Here is a 16856-nt window from a genome sequence, read left to right as displayed (position 1 = left end):
ATTTCAACAAAAACGGATTTTCTTGAGTTTTGAGGAAAAGAAAAAATTACAACTATCGAAACATCCAACAGCTTTTCAATTTCAATCAAGAAGAAATGCAGCATTGAATTGTTGAACAATGTTTTCTTGACTTTCTTTTGGCAGCCTTGGTTGTGCAAGGAAAAAATGACCACAAGGGAACAGAGGACACAACTGAAGAGAACCCAGAAGCTCTGACGAGTAACAAAAATCAAAGAAATGCATGTCCACCGGTTGCTGCACCGCACAAAAAGAACAAGAATCAAAGAAAAACTCTGACAAATAACAAAGACAAACAAGAACAAGAAAGAAATGAAACAAAGACTTTGAAAAGCAGAGTCTGAATTGCAGAAACAGAAGAAAAGGAAAAGATGAGTCTTCACATCTAACCAAATATGAGGCATTGGCGTGTGCCAATGCTATCGAAGGAACAGAGACTCTTCGAAACAGAGATTCTTGACACTGGAAACGAATGAAGAGTTAGAGAAGAGAGTCTTGACAGGAAAACGACTGAAGAGTGAGAGAAGAGAGTTGCATACAGATAGAAGAGTGACAACATTTATATATAGAGAGAGAGCAAAGGGACGATCACTCGGTGCAGAATTCACTCGGTGAATTATTTTTTTAAAAATAAACAAGTCATGTCCCTGTATAGAAATTAAAATATTAAAATATTCATTTTTATAATCAATCTTACTCTAATATGAATTATTTGGTAAAATGTTATTAGTGTTTTCTTTTAAGAATATTAAAATATTTTATTTATTTAAATTTTAAGTATCAAAATTTTAAAATTAATAAGTGTTCTTTAACTTGAATAAATAAAATATTTTAATGATGCTCTAATTTTTCAAAATTAAAATACAAACTTAATTGGAATTTGAATCTTTTATTTTTATTTTTTATTTTTTATTTTTTATTTTCTAAATTTTAAGAATATAGTTTTCACATTATCAATTTTGAAAGTTTCACTTTATTTTGTTAAATTGATTATGTTATGTTTCTATACAATATTTTACTTTTGATTTATACTTTAGCACAATATATAATCTTTTACATTGTCATGATTTTTAACAAAAAAATAAAATCTTCACAAAAATAATTAAAAAGGATAAATAATTTTTATTGTTTCTTTTATTTTATCTCTAAATAAAAATATGTTTTAGGTACATTGATGGAAATTCTATAAAATCAAATTTAAAATTAATTTTTGTTTGTAAATAGAAGAATATTTATTTTTATTTTCCAAAAATAAAAGATAATAAAGATAATCAATCCAAAATCCACGGAGAAATATGAAGATATTACAATAAAAAAAGTGACTTTTGAATAATATCTAAAATATAATTAAAAATGCTTAATATAAGACATATTAAATTATATTTCAACTATTTATTTGAGGTTTGTACAGGAAACAATTTGAACTATATATGAAAATAAAAAATAAAATATATTACACATCATCAAAATACATACATCTTAAATCTTTTCACAAAGGCTAAAAGAGAAAAATGTACCTATCATACAATACTTTATTATTTAGTTTAAACTAAAGATGTTTTTCAAGAACATCTTGATCAACAAACTTCCATAGCCTTTCTACCAAAAGATAATAGTCATATTCGGCCAAATCTGCTTATGAGTTACCAAATCTTTGGTAACAATCAGTCCAGCAAAACAAATCTTTAGTGAATACTCTTATTCTATGTGTGCAACCGAAGAGAGTAGCGTATTGGTAATGTTACTATTAATAATTAATGATTAGTGAATGAGATTCTTTTGTTTTTACTGCAATAGTGATTAGATTATAATTTAAGTAACTGTAATTGTTTATATTAAGAAAAATGGCAATTATATATATAATTAATTGTGTGTGAATATTCAAATTATCAAACAAATAATACTATATACGTAACTTATTGAAAATTTCTCATGCCCAAAAAAATTATTTGAAAAAGTAAATACAACTTAATAGACCTAACAATATCATCATGTCATCATTAAACTTGAGGGGAATAGTCCAAAGAATAACACTTAAATAGTATTTGGAATAGACCACAAGATAACACCATAGTATTTGGTTAGAGGCTTTGAGAATCTTAAATATTCAATGTGAGAGTGTTGTATTAATGACCACTAGCTCTTTTGCCTTTGAACCAGAAGATCAAAATTGCATACCTCCATTTTTAAGTCATTTTTTCAGTTATGCAATGTGCAATCCTGATCTTCACATTTATATTTGTGGTTTATATAGTCTGAGACAGTAATTGACTAATAAAAATTGATTTATTTTATTCCTCTACTAATTTAAATTTTGTTATTATAAAATAATGAATAAACTATTCATTTTGTTTTTTTGTTTTCTTGAAAAAAGTAGGCGGGGAAGATGACTTGGAATTAAAATCAAGGAAGGATGTGTGGATGTGGATCAAGTTTTACCTCCACCTAGGAAGCAGAAAAGATTGACAGACGCAGTGCTCACTAAAACACCTTGTCAGGCAAGACATTGTAATTACTATACTAATTTTAAACATTTCAGCTATTGTGAGTATGATTAGTTCGAATATATGTTATGATAGGTTGTTTAACATTTTTTAGTGGCCTATGGCTGGTGTTTGTGGTGCATTAAAATGGTCACTTCATATATTTGAGTAAAATGGGGAAAAATGTTTTACCTTATGCATGATGCTTTACTAATTTATTTGGTTCTGTGTACAAGAAATCCTATGAATGTGCTAGATTTTTGGTGGCACTAATACCAATAGGAACACGAATATGACATAATACAGCTAGAAAAATACAGCTATTTAAAAGAAGTACATGCCCAGCATTGATATAACAGAGTGTAAATACCACTCATCTCAAGCATAGTCACAAATCACAATTCTCACTTGTAAAATTAAAAAAGGAAAAATCAATTAACACAAAGATATTTATTTACATCACTCCACACACTCACCGATTACATCCCATCATTTAATTTCTACCTCCTATCGACACAAGGTTACCAGAGCAAGGAATTGTAACATCCATTTCTACTGGTTGCTGCAACACACAAAAAGAACATCAAAACAAATAAAGAAAAATCCTGGTGAATAACAAAAACAAACAAGAAAATAAAGCAAACTTATTGGCATGCAAGAAATAGAACAATTGAATGAACCAACACAAAATTAAAACCCATAAATTCATAAAGCAAAAAGATTTCATCTTTATCAAAAAACAAAGCAAGCTTTCTTTCTTTCTTTTCTTGACCCTCAATTATAATTTATCTTTTCATAACACTTGACACCATCAACACCCATTGGGGACCGATTGAAATTAGAAAACACATGAAAACATAGTCGGTTTATTAACATGCAAGAAATAAAACAAATGAATGAACCAACACAAAATCATAAACAAAAAAAATTACATCTTCATACAAACTTTCTTTTATGCTCTCTTCCCATAACACAATTGACACCATGAACATCCATTGAAAATGATTGTAATCAGAAAACCTGTGAAAACATAAAGTCAGTCTAATGACATGCAAGAAATAGAACAATTGAATGAACCAACACAAAATTAAAATTCACAAATTCATAAACCAAAAAGATTTCATCTATATCAAAAAAGAAAGCAATTTATTTTCTTTACCCTCTTTTATTCTATCTCTTCCCATAACATTTGACACCATCAACACCCACTTGATTGAGACATGAACACTCTTAAAACTTCAGGTGAGGAGTGGCAACAATAGAAGCGTAAGCAAGAATGAAAAAATTAAAGAAAATAAATTCTCAGGAATGAGAAAGGGAACATATTTACTGAGATGTAAAAATTAAGAGCATATGGATGGGAGGAGTATATTTATATACAGTGCAGGTGTCTCATTGGACACCAGACAACTCAGGCTAATTGGTAAGTACTGACAATAACATTTAGATTAAGCATTTTTCTATTTTATATTTTCATTTTTAAATATTATATAATTATTTATATTATTTTAGAATTCAGTTATATTTTATTAATATTTTAACTTATGTAATATATGGATAAATATTTATTTTTTGTTATTAAAATTTACAATAAAAAACATTTTGAATATAAAAATTATATTATAATTAAAATTTGAAATATTTAAATAAATAACTTTTATATATAAATTATAATTTTAATTTATTATAAATAATTCATATTGTTATATAAAGCTCTTTTAATCATTGAAATTTTTTTAAATGTATATTAAAATTCAATTTAAAAATAATATATGATAAATTAAAAAAAAGTGATTAAAAATCTTTAAAAAAATTCCTTAAAACTAATTTCATATAATTATTCTAATTTTTATATGAAAAATAGTTTTTAAAATCTTTATGAGTTTACACACATTATTCTAATTTATATATTATATAATTATCCTAATTTATATATGGACAAATATTATTTTACTAAAAAAAATACCTTTGTTTATATCAAATATATTTTTTTATATGGGTTATTTATGTTATTTAAACACATTTTATTCCCATTTTACACAACAAACTTGAAGAGAGATCAATTTTATTTCTTTCCATTTATTATTTCCCACATAATAATCTAAAAATTATCTTATTCTACATTTTTTTCTTTGCATTTCTTTTCTTACATCCCTTTAGTGATCTCATTGAAAATAAAATAATAACTGATTTGATTTGAAAACTTAAATTAATATAAAGTTGTTAATTAAATAATTAATATTTTTTCCTTAAAGTAAAAGATAAAGTAGATGGGTGAAGTATAATTGTATATACATTATAAATGTACTAAATTTCAATTTTATTTGTTAATTTTTAATTAATGTTTATATTTTGTAATTTTACTTTATAGACAATCAATCTATTTAGATTTATCTCTTTCCCTTCTTCTTAACATACATAAGTTGGATTGTGTCGGAATTCATATTTTTATTACATGTATTTTGAAAGTTGAACATAAATTAAAATATTCTAAATGACGATCGCAACACTACATAGTTAATAGTATTATAAAGAATATAAGAATAATGATATATGAATATCTCACGATTGATTAGATAAATTTTTTGAAAATTTATATAAATATAAAATAAATTGTTATTTTTAGCGCACTTAGTTTTTATAGAAGGTTTCTAGTTTTTTTACTAGTAAAATTTACCATTAATGATTCTAAAGTTTAAATTTAAGATCTCGGATATTTTACTTTAATTCAATGCCATTAAACACATCCCAGTAATTCAAAGGTTATCTTATTAATTATTCTTTATAAAGTTGAATGCTATAATCAATATTAAAATAATTTGTTTAAAATTTTAAAAAATGACTATAAAATAATTATGTAATTCTTAAAAAATAAAAAGTTACTTACTTTTAAAATACTCAGTTTAGACAAGCTTTTAGAAAAATATTTATTTTATTTAAAAATGTTTTTAAATTAAATAAACGGACCATTAATATATAAAGAGAAAAAACAATTTATTGCCAGCTTATACATATTAAAGGAATATAATCAAACTTCACATATATTGCCAGCTTTTAATTATTTTGAAAACGGAAACTAAGGCATCACCTTTTCTATAAGTTTCAATTTCAGTTTAAAAAATAATTTATTTTCGTCACAATGATCATATTGTGTTAAAAAAGTCAATTTAATTCAAGTTCAAAATTTCAAATTTAAATCATGTTTATTTTAGTCACAATGATCATATTGTGTTAAAAAAAGTTAACTTAATTCAGGTACAAATTTTCAAATTTAAATCTATATGTCATTGAACAAGTTTAAGCAAATAACTAACTACAATATTGGCACATCTACAATATCTACATGTTATACTTTATTGCTAAGAAAAATAAAAGGAATAGCACAGTAATATAAAAAAAATCATAAACTTATTCTTTGCCTCTCACTTTTTTTAGAGGCTAATTTTTTTTTTTGGCAGAAAATTTATCTTTCACTTTATAATTAGAAATATAATTTCCCTTTATGTTGTTTGAAGATAGATGTTTTTATTTAATGATGTAGTTTGATTTGATATATCCTCTAACATTTTAATTAAAAAAATTATTTGAGTAAATTTTAGCAATTATTATTTAATTAATAATAATATGAAAAGATTAAAAATCTAAAAGTTATAAAGGAAATAAAAATAGAAAATTTATCAATCAGAAGCTTAAAATGAAATTACCTCGTCTATATCATCCATGTTTGCATAGTGGCTTTTAACCTCATGCTCATGATTATCTTCGAAGGCTTCAACAGATCCATAACATCAAGGATTTTCCTCCTCCCATAATGCACGTTTAGGTCTACCAAGGCTTTGGGACCCATTTATATAAATTAAAAAGATATTAACTATGTTATAATCCAACATAAATCCTACCCATGAAACTAGCTAGAGATTAAAAAGGGCATAAGAATGAAATTTTAAAAGAGACTTTATATTAGGGGGAAATCACTTAAGTTGCACAAATTTGTTGTCTTCAGCTTTCGCTTATGTCTGCTCTTTAGGTCAACTGCATTGACCTATCACATAGCATTAAATGATATATATACAACAATAGGATAATTATTATATAAATAATTTTAATATCATATAAGTAAAATTCATAATGGAATTTTACATGAAGATAAGCATGCAACTTAAGTGAACTAAAGAATAATACCACAACAAGATACACAGAACCTGATGTAGGAAGCGATAAATCCTTCAAAACAAGAATACGTGTCTTCTAAAATTCTATTTAATAAGTGCAACCCTTCACTACTATTTATTTTGTGGATACTAAGACTAAATTAGTTTTGTTTTGTTTTGTTGTGGATGAACCCTCTCCCATTCAAAAAACAAAGGAATAGAACAAAAAAATATCAAGATGAAAATAAGATTAAGTAGTGCTATGTGATAATGTATGCACTCATAAAGGGTAGAAATTTCGATGTGGCTTTTGAGAGAGTACCATGACCAAAAAAAAAAATGAATAATGATGCTTAAGGAGATAATAGAAGTCTAATCTGTCATTTATTACTATATTGATTTTGCTAAAGGGATTTTTGATAGAAAAGTCAAGAGCATGTTACTTACTTCCAAAATTTTCTGAAGATCATTATGATCTTCCCAGTCATTTAGAAAGGGAAAAGTATACATCGTTCTTTCTATATTCAAAATGAAAGGAAAAGGATTAGAGGAATATCTGACATGAAGATATTAATTAACAGAATAATATTATCAATGGATTTATAAGAATTTTGCCTTGAGGACAACAACTCCTCACCACATTTGTCTTTATTATATTCAATTGCTACTCCAGAATTATTCACAAAGTTTTGAAACATTGATTTCAAGAATTTATTTCTGGAACTATTTCATATCTTTCTCTCTTATATTCAATAGCTGATCTGTTATCATCTTTTGCTTTAGAATTTTTCATCTTCAATTCAAGAATCAAAGACCATAAAATTTTTTATTCATCCGCACAGATTGACTTGTATTAGAAATAAAAGGAAAAAGAAATACATTTGAGCCATAATTACCAGACTTGTAGCATCCACAACATAAAGTCATAAAAATGAACACTCCTTTCTTCCAATTAGAGATCCTAATAAGAAAAAAACAGGGAAGATGGTATGTAAAACAACAAGCAAATGAAAACAAAATACCGAGGTAAAGAAGAAAATTTTTATAAGAATCATCTTAAAAAATAGTAATTTTATAAAGACTATAATAGAAAAATAAAGTTTATTTATCCAAAAAAAAATTAAACAGCAATGCAACCACAAGTGTATTTACACCAAAATTTTATAAATATCTATTAATAAAAAAAATTTAATTCTAATTTAAATACTAATCTTTTCACTTCAAAAAAAAAATTATTATTTGGTGTTTAAAATCAGGAGATGCATTGTTCCTCTTCCAGGTTCCAATTGTCTGATTTATAAACAGCAATGCAACCCTTTCTCTTTTTATTAACTAGTGTAATAGTACGTAATTTATAATTTTATAAATATATGTATATCTCATTTATTTCAACAGTATAATGTATATATATATATATATATATGAGGTATTGAAGTAAATGGAAAAGGTAACGATGAAATCAAACCTCTCTAGACTCTCTGGACCTCCCTTAACAAACAATTAAATTGGAAGTAAAGTGACATCTAAATAATGTCGGAAATACAATTAAAAATGCCTAATTGAGATGTATTAAATTATAAACCTTCTTCAACTATTTATTTGAGGTATTGCAAAGGAAACAATATGAACTAAATCAGAAAAAGGAAACAATACTTTCCAAACTAATATCCAAGAACTTAGTCCCAAAAATAAAAAGTTATCATACATCGCACATCATCAAAACAGGTACAAACAGAAGTTTTGAATGTAAGTCCAAATTATAGGATCTGTTATCAACATCACAGGAATTTCTATGTAAAAGATTGAAAATATATCTAGAGGTATTACACAGGAAACAATTAAATCAGAAAAGGAAGAAAGAGAATAATTTCCAAACTAATACCCAAGAACTTAGTCCCAAAAAAAAAGTTATCATACATGGCACATCATCAAAACAGTTACAAACACACGTTTTGAATCACTGGAATTTCTATGAAAAAAAAAATACACTGAGAGGTATTGCACTAGAAACAAAATGAACCAAATCAGAAAAAGAAAAAAGACAATAACTTCCAAACTAATACCCAATAACTTAATCCCGAAAATAAAAACATCATCAAAACATGTACAAACAAAAGTTTTGAATTTAATTCCAAATTTTAGGATCTGTTATCAACATCACTGGAATTTCTATGCAAAAAAATGAAAATATACTGAGAGGTACAAAGTGTACTTCAATAATGACATAGCTTCACAAATGGGAGACAAGGAAAGGTACAAATACAGACCATTTCTGCCAAGGCACGTGAAGCCACCTCAAATTGACTCAGTAATTTTTTCATAATTCCCTTTATCAGGGTTATACTGCAGGGTCGATTCCTTGAAAAGAGCATAACACATTGCTATGCGAAGTAGACATGGTAATTGAGCAGGAAAGTCAAGTTGCAATACCTAAACATTTAAATCATATTGGGTTAGTTTGTTTAAAATTTAAATAAATAAATAAAAATTAAAAAATTAAAAAAAAAAAAGTGATTTAAGAAAACAACTCTTTAAGAAGCAGATGAGATTTGCTTCTTAAAAAAAGTAGATTTTTTTATTTTTAGATAGTTTATTTCATTCAGAAGTTGTTTATTTCATTAAAAATATAATTGTCTTAAAAAAATAGTTTAATCAACCAAGCTTATTAGCATTACAATATTCATTTGTTGGAAAGCCGTCATATTTGCAATCACCTTTAACCCTCTTTAGTTGCAGCCTCTTTGGAGCTGCCTTAATTGCAGCCTCAAGGGTGGTATTTACTCCGACATTGACTAGAAATATGGCTTAAATAAAATTTTATAAGTATTTACATTATTACAAGCTGGTTTTGTGGGTTGACTTATGCTCTAAAGTCCAAATTCTGAGGCCATCATAAGTTTATGTTTTGATGATAAACATGAAATCCATGCTGCTATACCATTGCAACAATCAGAGTTCTATAACAGGTCGTAGTTCAATGCAATCCTTTTCGTTCAAATACTTACAAAGTAAAACAGCATGGATATCCACCACAAAGCCATATACATGACAAAATTGGCACACAATATCCTTAGACCCATGGACATTGTTTCAGGGCAGAAGTTAAGGTCAATAAAATATTTTTCATTTCCAAAAGAAAATATTAGTAAATATTAATCAAAAACTTATATTTTAAAATTACTTTTATTTAAGATTATTTATATAGGGGTGTATCTGGTGAGGAGTTAACTTTCATAACCATGTGAATGGTTCAAGTTATTTACTTAAGTAAAGGGCAGCAGGTGGCTATGGTTGGCAAGGGCAATAGATGACCAGCGGCTGTATGGTTGGTATCTAGGCCGTCATCAATGGTTTTTTTTTTTTGTATAATTTTATTTATCATTATTTTTTAAGGCCTAGCAGCAACCAGGTATAGCACTAGGTATGCAAGAAATACTTGACCACCCTTGCACTACTAGTGATAATAAAGACGGGAATTATGCCCTTGCAAAGCAAGCACATGAGCCACACATATTTTCTCAGTTTTTCTCAATGTTTTTTGCCTAATTTAAATAAGAGCCAAAAAGAAAGGGAAAATCTCGAAAGATAACTATGAAATATGTATATGCAGATAAAATTATAAATGATAAAAAAAAAACTTTGGAACCTTGAGGCCAACTCTGCTCAAATATCAGCTGTAAGTAGCACAATGGAACCATCATCATTGCACAGAATGGTTATACATCTAGAAATTATACTTTGTGGGGCATCATCATTTTCTAATCATGAGAAAATTCCAAAACATGTACCTTGCATACGAGAGGTTCTACTTGTACTTGTGTGGCTCCTTCAATTTCTTTAGTTATTCCGCTCTTGAAGAAGCGGAGAACAGAGGACGCAACGGAAGACAACCCAGAAACTGATAGGAAAGCTTAAAAAGCAGACAGATAAGTTATTGAGACATGTGAATCCATTATATCAAAGAGAATTAAAAAAACTATTCATAAAATGGATTTGTATGCTTTCCATCATTGTTCTTTCCATTCACTTTATCTCTAAAAATCATTTATCCAGTTTTTGTTTTCGTTTACTTTTTTTTGTACCGGAGAGGGCTCCAGAGTCAACCTAGTTTACCACCGAACAGTACTCCTGAAACTGAAATAATGGGCACACAAAACATTAGTGATCATCTTTTTTCTTAAATGCAATCAATATCCCTATCAAATACATTAAATAAAGAAAAATACCCGATCTTGAAAACAAGAAGACGCAAGTTCAAGAAAGAGCCAGCCGATCTTGAAAACAAGAACACGCAAGTTCAAGAAAGAACTTGAACACAGACATAGGAACCCTAAACCCTAAACATAGGAATCAAAAGCAGAGTCTGAATTGCATAAACAGAAGAAAAGGGAAAGAAGAGTCTAGACATCTAACCGAAGATGAGGCATTGGCGTGTGGCAGTGCTATCGAAGAAACAGAGAGACTCTTACACTGGAAAAAAATGAAGAGTGAGAAGAGAGCGACTCTTGAAGGTGGAAATGAGAGAAGAGAGTGACACGAAACATTTATATAGAGAGGCAGAAAAAACGGTCACGCGACACGGCGGAGAATTCGTTCGATAAAAGAGAAAATGTATGTTTATAAATAAGACATGCCGTGCAGAATAAAGAAATATTTTTTTAAAAATAAAAAAGTAATGCTTCTGAATATTAAAATATTTATTTTTATAATTTTATTTATTTTAAATGAATTATTTGGTGAAATTTTATTAATAAATTTTATTTAAAAATATTAAAATATTTATTTATTTATAATTTAATTCTCAAAAATTTTAAAATTAATAAATGTCCATCAACATGAATAAAAATAAAATATCTTTATGATGTTTCTAATATTTTAATTTTTAAAAATAAAATACAAACTTAATTAAAATTTGAATCTTTCTTTTTAATTTTTTATCCTCTAAATTTTAAAAATACCAATTAAAAAATTTTCACTTAATTTTGTTAAATTGTTTATGTTATACTTCTATTCAATATTCTCATTTTTTATTTATAATTTAGCACAATATATAATGTTTTATATTATTATTTTTTTAAAATAAATAAATCTTCACAAAATTAATTAAAAAGGATAAATAGTTTTTTTTCTTCTTATTATTTTACCACTAAATTAATAAATTAAAAACATGTTTTAGGTATGTTCATGAAAATCGTATAAAATCAAATTTAAAATTAAATTTTGTTTGTAAATAAAAGAATATCTATTTTTATTTTCCATGAATAAAAGATGATAAAGATAATCAACCCAAAATCTATGGAAAAATATGAAGATATTACAAATGAAAAAGAGTGACCTCTGGACAATATCTGAAATACAATTATAAATGCATGATGTAAATTGTAATAAATTATTCTTCAACTATTTATGTGAGGTTTGAATAGGATACAATCTCAACTAAATCTGAAAATAAAAAAATAGAATATATTGCACTTTATCAAAACACATACAACTTCTTTTCAAAGAGGCTAAAACAAAAGGACCGTACCTGATCGTATAATACTTTATTGTTTAGTTTAAACTAAAGATGCTTTTCAAGAACATCTTGATCAACAAACTTCTCATCCTCATTCCATAGGGTAATAGCCATCTTTGGATAAATCTGCTTATGAGTTACATAATCTTTGTCAACAATTAGCCTAGCAAAACAAGTATTTAGGTGTTAAAATCTATATTTACTAGAAAATACTTACTCTATGTGTGCAACCCAAAAGAGTAGAATTTGGATCCTTTCCTGTAATTTTTTCTCTCTTCAGCCTCCCTCCCGTAATATTAATAGTCATTAGATATATCTAATGTTAAATTTGAGTCATTAGATATATCTAATAGCTATTAATATTGCAGGAGGGAGGCTGAAGAGAGAAAATTACAGGAGAGGATCTAAATTGAAAAGAGTAGCGTGTTGGTAATGTTACTGCTAGTTAGTTAATGAGATTTTTCTTTACAAATGATAATTATATATATATATATATATATATATATATATGTTTGTGTGTGAATAAACAAATTATACAAACAAATAACATTATATATATAATTTATTGGAATCTTCTCGTGCCCAAAAAATTTTATTTAAAAAAATAAATACAACTTAATAGACCTAACAATATCATCATGTCATCATTAAACTTGAAAGGAGAATAGTGTAAAGGATAACACTTGGATAGTATTTGGAATAGACCATAGGGTAACAGTTGCATAGTATTTGTTTACGGGCTTTGAGAATCTTAAATATTCGATGTGAGAATGTTGTATTAATGACCACGAGCTCTTTTGCCTTTGAACCAGAAGATCAAAATTTATTTTATTCCTCTACTATTTTATTCCCAAAACGATTGACATACCAACAAGACTTCAGCAACTGCAGGCCTGAGAGACACTAGCAGATGGATGTCAGGAACTGTCCACTGAGATTATCTCTAATAGAGTTCCTCAAACATAACATTCAATTTCTTAAACCTGATAACACAATACATGTAAACGTGTCAAAACAAGCAAAGACATTACTCATAAAGAAGCAACTGAAAGGCTACCTACCTGTCCTTAATGAAGCATCACTCCTGCTTCCAGTTCCACCATCGCTGCCACCAGTATCACTCCTGCCACCTGATGGGCAAAGGCCCTGAATAGATAAGCACTGATGAATCTGCCGAGAAAAGAATCAAAATTAAAACAATAGACGACTTTAACAAATATTAATGTTAAGAAGAAATAGAGCATTCGCATAAAACAAAACATCAGGAAAAAACAAATCAATCTACTAGAACACCTTCATTAACAAAAACAAAAGGGTAAAATAAGTTTTTGTTCCTATTCCCTCCAAAATTTTCTAGTTCAGTTTTAGTCCTTCAAAAATTATCTTATTAGTCCCTGAAATTTTGGAATGCAGAGTTTTTTTTTTATCTTCAAAGTAGTTTAAATAGCTACTTAAAACCATTTTTGAGCATTACCAATGTACTTGGAGGACTAAAAGTGATGCATTTCTAAATTTGGGGGCTGAAATAGGAAGAAAAAATAATTTAAGAGACTAAAAGCGAATTTTGATCAATTTAGAGGGGCTAAACATATTTTACCATTATCCATGTGACATCTAAGAAAGTTGTAAGACATGCACTAGAACAAGACCTTTGCCCAAGCATTTATTTTTTATTGATTTGCATGCTGCTGAACAACTCTCCTATGTCGTTGGCTTTAGACCTTGCTTCAGTAATCCCCTAGCAAATCCTTGGCCTCAGACCAAGAACAGAAGAGGGTTAAGAGGAAAAAAGACTTTCAAACACCAAAACATGTAAAAAAAATTGTGATTTAAAGAAATTCATAACCAAAATATATTTTGATAATTTTAGAGGGGCTAAACATATTTTACTATTATCCAAGTGACATCTAACAAAGCTGCAAGGCATGTACGGGTCAGCAAGGTCACTAGAACAAGACCTTTGCCCAAGCATTTCTTTTTTTATTGATTTGCATGCTGTTGAACAATCCTCCTATATCGTTGGCTTCAGACCTTGGCTTCAGTCATCCCCTAGCAAATTCTTGGCCTCAGACCTAGAACAGAAGAGGGTTAAGAGGAAAAAAGACTTTCAACCAGCAAAATATGCACAAAAAAAAAATTATAATTCAAAGAAATTCATAACCAAAATATGTCGAATATATACCTCCAATCCCATCTTACAATATAATAAATATTGTTCATGAGAAAAAGATGTGTTAATGCAGGGTCTTTATACTGCTCTGATTTTCCATCTAAATTAGTTTGCAAAGCTTGCATTATTCACACAGTTACATATGCTAGCTGTGATGAATCATCACCACTTTCAAATTTTCCAGAAAAATTTGCTTCAAGGTGGATTGCTAGCTGCAAAGTTTGATCAGGTCAAATATGTGAACATCAGATCTACGATAAAGATCCTGAAAAATATTAGCCACACACATTAGAGAAGAGTATAGCATTATCTTCTTACAAAGGTAATGAAAACTGAACTTTAAGAAACAGTTTCTCTTAAATATAAATAAATAAAATAGAAGAATGGGATTGCACAATTCCCTCATAGACATCATCATTTTATAATAAGGAAAATAAAACTCAAGTTCAAAGAGTTGGAAATATTTTATTGGCTCAAGACAGATCTAATCACTCATTATTTTCTAGTTCTACCCTATATCCCAAGGCTGCTACCACAATGGCACAACATTTGGTATTTCAGGTTCATCAATAAAAATTATTTCTTTCCTTTAGAATTTGAACCAATTCTATCAATAAGATATCCTTTCAATAAAACTACAAAAGAAACACCTAGAAACTAAGAGACCAAACATGTAACATGGCACGTCAATCTCTCATCAAATCTAACACAGAAATGCACTAAAATGTCCATGAGCAGAATAAATCAGAACTGTAAAATAAATTTTAAAAATTTTGACATGTAAGGAATGATAATAAATAATGACCAACAAATTTGTCATCTCATCAATGAACACTCATCAATGAACACGGCAAAAAATGTTAGAAGATATGGCTACGAAATTGGGATCAGACAACACAGAATTTACTCAAACACTGAACTTACTAAAAAATAAACCGCACATAGTTAATCACAGAGTGTGTCAAAGGATGGACAGTTCCATCTATCACTGCAGTCTTTGTAGCATCTTTCTTGATTGCCACTTCAAATTCTTCAAAGGTCTCCTGGGCTCTTTGTGCAAGATGTTTTGTCAAACTAGTTGCAGCTTCTTTTCTTCCAGAGCAAGCTTTGCCTTTAAGAAGAGTTTCAATCTGCAAAATTGAAGGAAATTGTTTATTGCAAGATTATAACACTACTGCAAAATGACTTGTTCTTGTTTTCTGAACGAAACAAAACAACTACCATGTATCATGATAGTCAACTATATAACATCTAGTGCGGTGACTAGTGTAAAGTGTAAACCTCTATCAATAAGAAGTTGAAAGTAAACACTCTGGCAGATGACACTAACACAGGCCCATTCTAATGACAGAATTATAATGCCTCAATTGAAATAAACAGGCTTCAATAAATGAGATGAAGCACCTATCAGAGTTTTTTTTTTTAAATTTACTAATTAGTTTTTCTCTTGAATGCTATAAATAATTTAAAAGTGGCAATGGTATGATTCCAAATTTTTACGCAAGACTTTTAAAGAAAAAATGTCCGTATACATGAAATATCAAGAGTGTAGTCCCCTTTCATGGTAGTCACAATTTATCAAAGACAACCATAATAATGTTAAAACATAAGCCAGAGTACAAGATAAAAACTTGGAGTTTGATGATCGACACAAATTTCATGATTTTATAATAGAGCATTCTACCTTAAAAGAATAATAATTAAATTAAAGGCCCTTTACTACCAGTAGTCTCATAGACAACTGAAAAGGAAACTACAAATAAATTAGTAATGCAAGTGAAAAGTCACTGACATGTATAGGCACTAAAAATTTTATGTGATAAATAAGAAAAGTCATGACCTCTGAATATAAATACTTATATAATTTTTTTTTCAAATTGAAGGACAAGGACAACATTTTAATACTCATATAACATTTTCTCGTGATCAATAAAATATTCTTATCAATAAAACAATCAAAATATTTTGACATCAGAATCAAGAACAACCTTAGAAGGTTTATACTTTCATATTCATCATATGTCAATCAAATTACTCATAAAATAAGAGCAACCATCTTTTATCGAATTCAGCAACAAAGACACCATTTTATGGTTCATATGCTTTACACTCTCTCAAATTGAAAAGATATTTATATCATAGAAGCATCCACATATTTTTGACATCAGAATGAGGGCAACCTTAAAAGGTTTATACACCGAGTCCATCATATGTCAGTCAAATTTTCCCACAAATAATGGCATTCGCATTTCTTCTAATTTACGGACTTGGACATGAACATTATTTTTGGGACCATATATCCTATATTTTCTCACAAATAAAAAAAACATATCAGTCTCATTTTTTTTTACCAAAATGCAAACCTTGAGTTGCACAAACCAACCAAGAAAATATATTTTGTCATCACCATTACTACACCGGTCCTCCAAATTAGATAACAATACAATGATTCCTTTAACGTGTAACCATGTTTCATGAATAAGGGAAATAGGAATTTTGATACAACCTTAAAAGGTTTA

At 28.0% G+C, this 16856-nt stretch overlaps 1 long non-coding RNA gene across 35 annotated transcripts in view; it reads right to left on the bottom strand.

The window, feature by feature from the left end:
• Positions 1 to 16856, bottom strand: part of LOC145954485 (uncharacterized) — a 35891-nt gene that overhangs the window by 9922 nt on the left and 9113 nt on the right. For 5 of the 35 annotated variants that reach the window (XR_014431691.1, XR_014431695.1, XR_014431698.1 and 2 more), the window contains 9 exons: positions 13765 to 15467; positions 13229 to 13337; positions 13036 to 13150; positions 10879 to 12330; positions 10441 to 10786; positions 8920 to 9082; positions 6206 to 7613; positions 3434 to 3521; positions 2781 to 3063 (listed from right to left, as the gene is read on the bottom strand). This is a non-coding gene — a long non-coding RNA (uncharacterized LOC145954485). Of the gene's footprint in view, positions 1 to 50; positions 256 to 2780; positions 3064 to 3433; positions 3522 to 3660; positions 3738 to 6205; positions 7614 to 8919; positions 9083 to 10440; positions 10787 to 10878; positions 12331 to 13035; positions 13151 to 13228; positions 13338 to 13764; positions 15468 to 16856 lie in introns of those variants that run through there. The other 30 variants (XR_014431709.1, XR_014431711.1, XR_014431712.1 and 27 more) reach the window with 28 other exon arrangements.

The sequence above is a fragment of the Cajanus cajan genome, chromosome 2 (assembly GCF_000230855.2).
Source record: "Cajanus cajan strain Asha chromosome 2, NIPB_CcT2T_4, whole genome shotgun sequence".
Lineage (NCBI taxonomy): Eukaryota > Viridiplantae > Streptophyta > Magnoliopsida > Fabales > Fabaceae > Cajanus > Cajanus cajan.
The sequence above is the reverse complement of the archived record's forward strand: the minus strand, read 5'-3'. Positions and strand labels throughout refer to the sequence as shown.